The 8,624-nt window shown below is 33.6% G+C and overlaps 1 long non-coding RNA gene across 1 annotated transcript; it reads right to left on the reverse strand.

The window, feature by feature from the left end:
• Positions 1-6,117: 6,117 nt before the first annotated feature.
• Positions 6,118-8,309, reverse strand: LOC107900284 (uncharacterized). The gene is made up of 3 exons (XR_001684869.2): positions 7,992-8,309; positions 7,811-7,849; positions 6,118-7,245 (listed from the first exon to the last, which is right to left on the reverse strand). It is a non-coding gene; the product is annotated as an uncharacterized lncRNA (long non-coding RNA).
• Between the last annotated feature and the right edge of the window lie 315 nt (positions 8,310-8,624).

The following is an 8,624-nucleotide window of genomic DNA, read 5'->3' on the forward strand; positions in this document are numbered from 1 at the left end:
CTAGCTCACAGGCGTGTGGCTTGGCCGTGTGACCCAAGTCAGAGAGCTCCCAAGTTTGGACACGAGCTAGAACACGGCCGTGTGTCCCTATTTTGAAAGTCCACACGGCCTAGCAACACGGGCGTATGTCCCCTGTACCTTGGGAAAATTTTGATATTTTTTGAAAAATATTTTGAGTACCCGGTTTAGTCCTGACCTCTTTCTAATATGTATTTTAGGGCCTCAAGGGCTTTTATATGGGAAATTATGATTGAATTTTGATACAATTGTTAAATGATTTGAAATGACTGTTATATGTTCTGTACATTCTGGTAATGCTCCATATCCAATTTCGACGACAGATACAAGTTAGGGGTGTTACAAGATTTTGGGTCTTGGTCTCAGTTTTTGCTCCCAGGCCTAATTTACGATCTTAGGTCCAATTTTCAAGTTCAATTACCCATTAGGTCAATTGTTTGACTTAAAAATTAATTTCCTGAAATATCATATTAATTTTAATTAATTTGATTAATTTAATTTTACTTGATCAAAATTAATTTCCCAAAAATCACTTAGATTTTCCAAATTAAATTTTCAAGAAAATTTTTAATCAAATTCTCTAGTTGAAAAATTCTCACAACCACCTAATTTAATTCCACATCTAATAAATCGACTCAATTAAATTATTTCCAAGGTCAAAGAATTTTCTTTTAATTTAAATGCAATCCGGTCAAGCTTTTGTTAAGCTAGTGGAGGGACTAATCAGACATATACAATTAGGCTCTAGTAATTGCAATTATGTCCAGAAGCATTGTTCTGATAATTTTCAATTACTTAATTATGGAGTTAGTCCACAAGAAGTACCATGACTGAAAACTCCTTATTGTATACTCTTTACGAAAACAATTCATCTAACTGTTTTGTCCAATGACCTCGTTATGTGTGTGTTACCCTCATATGATATCCTTAATTCCTTTGAGTTAAATTTGGTCACTCAATACGATCCTATTTTATCTCATTGTCACCATTGTGTCTTCTTAATGATTAATATAATCACTATCAACAAATGACTGTGATGAATTGTCGTTCGAGAATAAGCAACCCGTGGCCACAATCCATATTTATCAATCCACAGAATTCCAGTGAGAGGATATCATTAACTCTTTAATTAAGTTATGAATTTCACTGTTGCTAGTAAAGCCATGCCATACACAAGTCATATACCCAACATATCGGCTATCGGCTCAATCATCTTTAGAGCATAAGCCTCCAATTATGCCAAAGCACATGAGTTGCATACGTATGGTCAGTAACTAACTCAGGATTTAGGTAAATCACACCATAAACATCACAAGTGAATTAATTCACAAATGAATTCAAAATTAATTCAGCTTGGGTCCAATCCAATGTATCATTCTACCAATAAATACATCTATGTCTCTACTGATGGAGTCAACTTCTCCGATAGCCAAGACTGACCATCTCTCCAATTGAAATTGTAAATGACATAATAATCCTTATCCGTATTTGAATCAAATGCTTACTTCGATTCTTTTACAGGATTATAGACTTATTCAGATTATCTACTGAAGAAGTTGTCGTTCTCGCAATGTAAACATTCTTACAATGCCACTTATCTTCAGTTTGAACTTAGACAATCAATGAGCTGATATTTGCTTGTCACAATTTCGCAATGCATACAAAATATAGAAATAGAAAAGACATAATAGTGAAATGTGAAATTAACTTTATTTATTAATTCATCATTCAAATAAATAGAAAACATATGTTTATTAAAATATGGGCACATTTCCCAACAATCTCCCACATGCCTTAGTAAAGTAAATGTGTTATGTTTTGCATTCTCATTTCCTCGACGTGTTTGTTAAAACTCCTAGTTACAAAAGTCTTAGTAAACGGATCCGCAAGGTTATCTTCAGAAGCTACTTTAATCACATATACAATTTCTTCGGCTACTACTTCTCGTATCAAGTGATACTTCTGATCAATATTTTTCGTCCTCTTATGACTTCTCATTTCCTTGGGATTAGCTATTGTAGCACTGTTATCACGATACAGTGTTATAGCTTTTTCCATACTAGGAATAACTTCAAGATCGATTAAGAACTTTTGAAGACATATTGCTTCTTTCATTGCCTCAGAAGTAGCCATATACTCAGCTTCATAGTTGAGTCAGCAGTGCAAGTTTGTTTTACATTTCTCCATACTATGGCTCCACAGCTTAGAATGAAAACATTTCTCGACATTAATTTCCTCAAGTCTTTACAGGTTTGGAAGTTCGAGTCTATCTATCCAATAGGAGCAAGGTTCTCCTTAGAATACACAAACATATAATCTCTAATTCTTTTAAGATATCCTAATGTCTACTTTACAACTTTCTAATGCCTGAGACTTGGATTCGCTTGATATTGACTAACCATTCCTACTGCGAAACAAATATCTAGATGTGTGTAAAACATCGCATACATAAGGCTTCCAACTGCTGAAGCATATGAAACCTTACTCATATGCTCTTTTTCTTCCGTTTCCTTAGGACATAATCTAAAGAAAAATGAAAACCTGATGCAGTCAGCTAAACGCCTGGCTTTGCATCGGTAATTGCAAAATGTTCCAGTACCTTATCGATGTATGAAGCTTGAGATAGAGCTATCGTCTTATTCTTTTGATCCTTAAGGATTCGAATTCCAATAATATGACTACTTTCACCCAAGTCTTTCATGCTAAATTGTTGAGCTAACTATAGTTTAACCATTGACAATTCTCCTACATCGTTTCCGATAAGTAGAATATCATCGACATACAAAATGAGGAAGACCATATTTTTTACTTTTATATGCTTATAAACATAAGGTTCATCAGCGTTTTGCTCAAATCCAAAAATCTTGATTGTTTGATCAAATCTTTTATTCCATGAGCGGGACGCCTACTTAAGCCCATAAATGGATCTTAGTAGTTTGCAAACTTTCTGCTCCTTTCCTTTGACAACATAGCCAGTAGGTTGAGCCATCTAAATGGTCTCATCAAGATAACCCTTCAAGAATGCTGTCTTGACATCCATTTGTTAGATCTTGTAATCAAGAGCAGCAGCAATGGATAAGAAAATACTGATAGACTTGAGCATGGCTACCGGAGAGAATGTCTCATTGTAATCGATGTATTCTTTCTGTGTGTAGCCTTTCCCTATAAGTTTAGCTTTGTGTGTTTCCATTTTCCCTTCCACATTTCTCTTCTTCTTATAGATCCACTTCCCAACCAAATAGTCTACAAGCTTCCATACCGTATTTGATTTCATAGAATCCATCTCGGCATCCATGACCTATTTTCAGAGCTCAAAATCGAAGTCCCACATAACCTCCTCATATGTGAGTGGATCATTATCTTCATGATTGACTTTCATATTATAAATACTACCATCATAGATGAAGAAGTCCGGTTTCTTAGAAATTCTCCCACTATGACAGATTCCCCTATTTTGTTGATCGTTTACAGGTCTTTCTACAACTTTATCAAGAATTGAACTTGGCGAATGTTCTACCATTCCCGAAAGTTCCTCGAGTACCACTTTACTTTGAAGTTTAAAGTTATACAAGTAGCTTTCCTCGAGGAAAGTAGCATGAGCAAAAACTTTAATTGTATTGTCTTTTGGATTGTAGAATAATCCTCCATTTGTTCCTTCCGGATATCCTACAAACATGCATAATTCTGTCCGTGCATCCAACTATTTTGCATCCTTATCCAGAACGTGTGCTGGACAAACCCATAAATGATGCGATCTCGTATTTTTTAATGGAATCGAGTCGCTTGTTTCCCAATCGTAAAATTAAGTAACAAGGTTTTTGTTTAACAAAAGGCTATTTCAAAGATTGATAATTTAAATAAAAAAATAAATGGATGATAAATTTGATGGATAGATGGATGTTGAACTTAACAACGGAAGAATGAACCAATATTAAGAAATAAAGACCCAATTCTTAATGAGCTATCAATGTGAAAGATGGAAGAGGATAGAACCATGACCCACTATCTATCAAAGATAGGAACCAAACGGTATAGGTTTGAACGCCACACTCATTGGAGTGATAAGTTCACAAAGAAATAGATTGACGCTACTAGACAAGCTAGATAAGTCAATTTGAGTCACAAAGAACAATGAGAGTTAAAAAACTCACAAATATATTAAAATTCATTTAAAGACCAAAGATTCTTGCTACAGGTTACAAGTAAACTATTTATAGGCTTTAAGGTACCAGCCAAATAGACAAGGTGTAATTACAACTAAATGAAGCTGGAGTTCAATTAATTTAGCTGATTAATTCCTTGAAAAGCTTAATTGATCAGCTTTGACAATTGGAGTTCCCGAGTAGTTATTGAAGTGGACTTAGGAGTTGAGCTAAATGAATCAAAGTGCTTGATCGATCAATGATGTTTATGAGCTTAATTTAATGCTTTCTTAGTTCACCGAATGTATAAGCAGCTAGTGAATGTATCTTGTGGAATCTGAATAGTCTTTGGTGTGAACACATGGACTTGGACGGTCCTTTAGGTATGAACACCAAGAGTTGAATAGTTCATTAGTGTAAATAAAGGCAGATGGCTGTTCAGCTCAAGTGAAGTTGAATTGTTGCCTTATTTTTTCATGAGTGGTCACATGGAAGTGTGTACCTAGCAACTCCAAGGTACATGAACGTTCGGGTGCATGTTCCCTCATAAATGAGTTCCAATGAATCTGAAACAATGCATGAATGTCCAACCTACTAATTGAATAACCTGTAATACAAATTAAAGATTAAGTCAAGTACATTATTAAGACAAACTAAAACATAATTTAATTTGTATGAAACTAAGACATAATTAAAATGTTTGACTTAAGACATGTATTAATGTTATACGAACTAGAACACAATTAATAGACTTAAATCAAATTAAGAAACTAAGACATGTATTAATGATGTACGAAATAGAACATAATTAATAATGATTAAAATAACTAAAAGAGTTTAAGTCTTATTCCAGCAGTTGAATTAGCTAGCTAAGATTGAAATCAATTTGAAGAAGGTTGCATGGGGCACATGTCGAGCACTCCCAAGCTCGATCGATGAATCTGGTCAAAGTTTCTAACCTAAACTTCATCAATTAGGCCCGAGATAGCTTTTTTGAATTTTTTGGCTCGAGCTTGAGTAATTGGCCCCGTTGGCAACTCGATTAGTTCGTAAACAGATTTGATTGAACCCTTAGATGAGATCACATCAACAACCCCATATTCTAAAGTGATTTATAGGGGGTTTCTTTCCATGCCACAGTTCATAAGGTGTCTTACATGCAGACTTGGTTGGCACATCATTCAAAATATAGTAAGTTGTTCGTATCGCATATCCTTAAAAGGAAGTTGAGAATTGTGAATAGTTTAACATTGAACGAACCATGTCAAGCAAGGTTCTATTCCTTCTCTTAGCTACACCATTCTACTGTGGATTGTTCAATGTAGTCAACTTGGATAAAATTTCATTCTCTATGAGGTATCCTAAGAACTCGTTGGACAAGTACTTGCCACCTCGCTCAGACCGAAGATTCTTTATGGATAAACCTAATTGCTTTTCCACTTCCACATACAACTCTCAAAATTTATCACAGGTTTCGCTTTTGCAGTGCATTAGATACACATATCCACACCGAGAATAGCCGTCGATAAAAGTCACATAATAATCATAACTTCATCAGCCTCTGATGCTTATGGGACTACATAAATTAGTGTGCACAAATTTTAAAGGTTGGTTGGCCCTTATACCATTCGCATTAAAAGACTTCTTAGTCATCTTACCTTCCAAGCAAGATTCACATTCTAGAAGACTAACTTTTTTAACCATACTTAAGGGACCATCTTTCACGAGTCTAGTGATTCTTTCTTGGTTAATATGACCAAGTCTTAAGTACCATAGGTACCCTTCATTAGAGTGAGAAGTTTTAAGCTTTTTATTCACTATTTCAGTTTGAAGCATCGATTAGTTATTTGGTTTGATAAAGTAGAGATTGTTTTCCTTTCATCCATCCATTATAGATTAAATAACGATTTCTGTGAATAGCAATCCCTTTATTGAATGTCACAATATAACCGTCATAAAATAAACATGCTATAGAAATTAACTTCCTCTTAAAATGAGGTATATGAAATACGTTCTTTAAAACAATCTTCCTAAAATTATCAAAGTGTAAAATAACTTCTCCTGCTGCTTCGGTTGAAACATAGCTCCCATTTTTTATCTGCAACGACCATTTAACGTTTGGCCGTTATCTTTAGCTTAAATATCGTTTCTTGGGAAACTATTTAATAAGAGATAATCTTCAGTGTGTAACAATTGACTCAACACCCATCATGAACATGCTCTCATTTGTGAGTCATCTTGGGGCAATCTCTTTGAAAGTCATGCATGACTAGTTTTCCTTAAAAGGAAATCTCATCTAGTGAACCCACATGAAAAATTTTACCTTAGGGTGCTAGGGTAGGAACTGGCTCGAAATTTTATCATGCTACCACTTAGGGATCATCAATGAAAGCTGTAGGTCTTGTTCAAGGACCTTCTCCTACTCAATATTTTAAAAACATGCAAGGTTTTTATCCCAAATTTTAAGAATGATCATACAATAGTCCTAGTGGCATTCTTACCTAATCTAAATGACATGCTTCTAATATATGCGTGGAATGCTATGGAAATTTTATAATATTCACATTCATTCACAAGAATTAATCAATCATAAAAATAAACATTTTTTATTCTTCATAGTTTTTCTTTTAAGGGAAAAACCGAAAAAGTAAATGTGAACCGTGCCCCAGGTAGGGACCCAGGAAAATGAGGTGAGTTAAATTTTACCGTTTAAAAACCAAGCCTTTCCTAGCCAGAGTCAATCCTAAACATACATCTTCTCATTACCATACTTCTCACTGTTATCGGATAACCTAAAGAAGTGAATAAAATAATACAACACATGTATTTTGTTATTACCACAATTCTTATTTTTTAAAACGATCAACTATGGATCATCTATATATATATCACAATTATAACATAGTTGATCCATAGTTGATCGTTTTAAAAAATAAGAATTATGGTAATAACAAAATTGTCAAGTCATGAAAATACTTCTGTTCAAATGCCAACCTTAGCTAATACAGCTACTATCCAAAACTCTTCAAAAGAGAAATTGTCACCTAAAGTTCCACTCTTCTTACTTCCTTTCCTCCTTAATGAACTGCAAAAGGAGGTACTATTTCAGGTATCTCAATCCAAATATGCTTCAAAAATTAGTAAATCAAGGCTTAATTAGTTAGAACTTTTATTGTTCTCATAATTTAAAATGGGGAAAAAGATACCAAAAGGATCTAAATTATTAACCTCCATTTTAAGACTTAAGGATAAAGATCCTCTTAACTGCTTACGAAAACGCTCTTAAACTTAGTTCAGCAAATATTTTTCAATAAAGTCAGAACAACAAAAGAGCATCTTGCACTTTCCATTTTTCCTCATTTTTTTGAGCAACCAAACAAGGGATAATGAGAAAAACAATGTTACAAGTTCAAAACCATAAAAACTTAGCAAATCATAATAAGAAACAAATCATGCACTATATGTAACTGAACATGGTATCAAGAAACAGCGAAAAATGAATAAATTGTCAAAAGAGAAACACGAACACTATCAATTTCAGTAAATATGAAAATGAGGAAATCAAACAGATGAAACCAAGAAAATGAGAATAAAAACAGATAAAGAACTAAATCATTCCAAGACAATGTCGTTATCATTAATGTAAATACCAGATTAAATCTTGATTGCAGTGGTTGTTGAATCAATCACTAAAAGAAAAAGAAAGTGGCAAAAGAGAGATCGATTAGTACTTTTTAGAGATGATTTTCAATAAAATTAAGCTAACAAAAAGCAAAAACAGCTCTACTAAAAATTGAAAATAAGAGTCAAATCCAAATCATGAAAGCCTACTGAGAATATCGCCACGAATAATTGTTACGATGTCGGCAACAGCAGTGAAAGTGAGAGACTTTTGGGCAAAAAAATAAAAAAAATGAAAAAGGAAGAAAACATCACAGTCTTTTTTTGTGACATTTCCTTTTCAAATTCCCTTACATCTGGATTTGTTTTAGGTTTTTAAGCCGACAAAAATATTGAGGAGGAAGAGAGCTGCACTCTAGTGCTATAAGTTAGCCCGAGGGACGTCAACGATGTCTGAATGCACAATGGAGTGAAAGCAGTAGCTAGGGCAAATGGAGAAGCAAGAAGAGGAATAAAGAGTGAAAAATAAAAAAATAAAAAGGAACCAAAACCCATCTGTGACCATGACATGAAAATGAACAAAAGGAAAAGGGGAAATTTTCTCTTCAATCCTTGTAACTTTTTAGGTAAATTTTCTACCTTTTCCTTTTACATATTTGAAATTTAGTCCTTGTAATTTTCATATTTCAAATTTTAAGTCAATTTGTTAACAATGCTATTTTTTTTATCAAAATACTCACTTGGTAACCATCTAACTAAAAAAAAGACTTTATAATTAACCTAGATTTAACAAAATAATTTTAATAGTGTTAACAATTGGACTTGGAATTTTAAAAAGTAAAA

Source organism: Gossypium hirsutum, chromosome D06, assembly GCF_007990345.1.
Source record: "Gossypium hirsutum isolate 1008001.06 chromosome D06, Gossypium_hirsutum_v2.1, whole genome shotgun sequence".
Classification (NCBI taxonomy): Eukaryota; Viridiplantae; Streptophyta; class Magnoliopsida; order Malvales; family Malvaceae; genus Gossypium; species Gossypium hirsutum.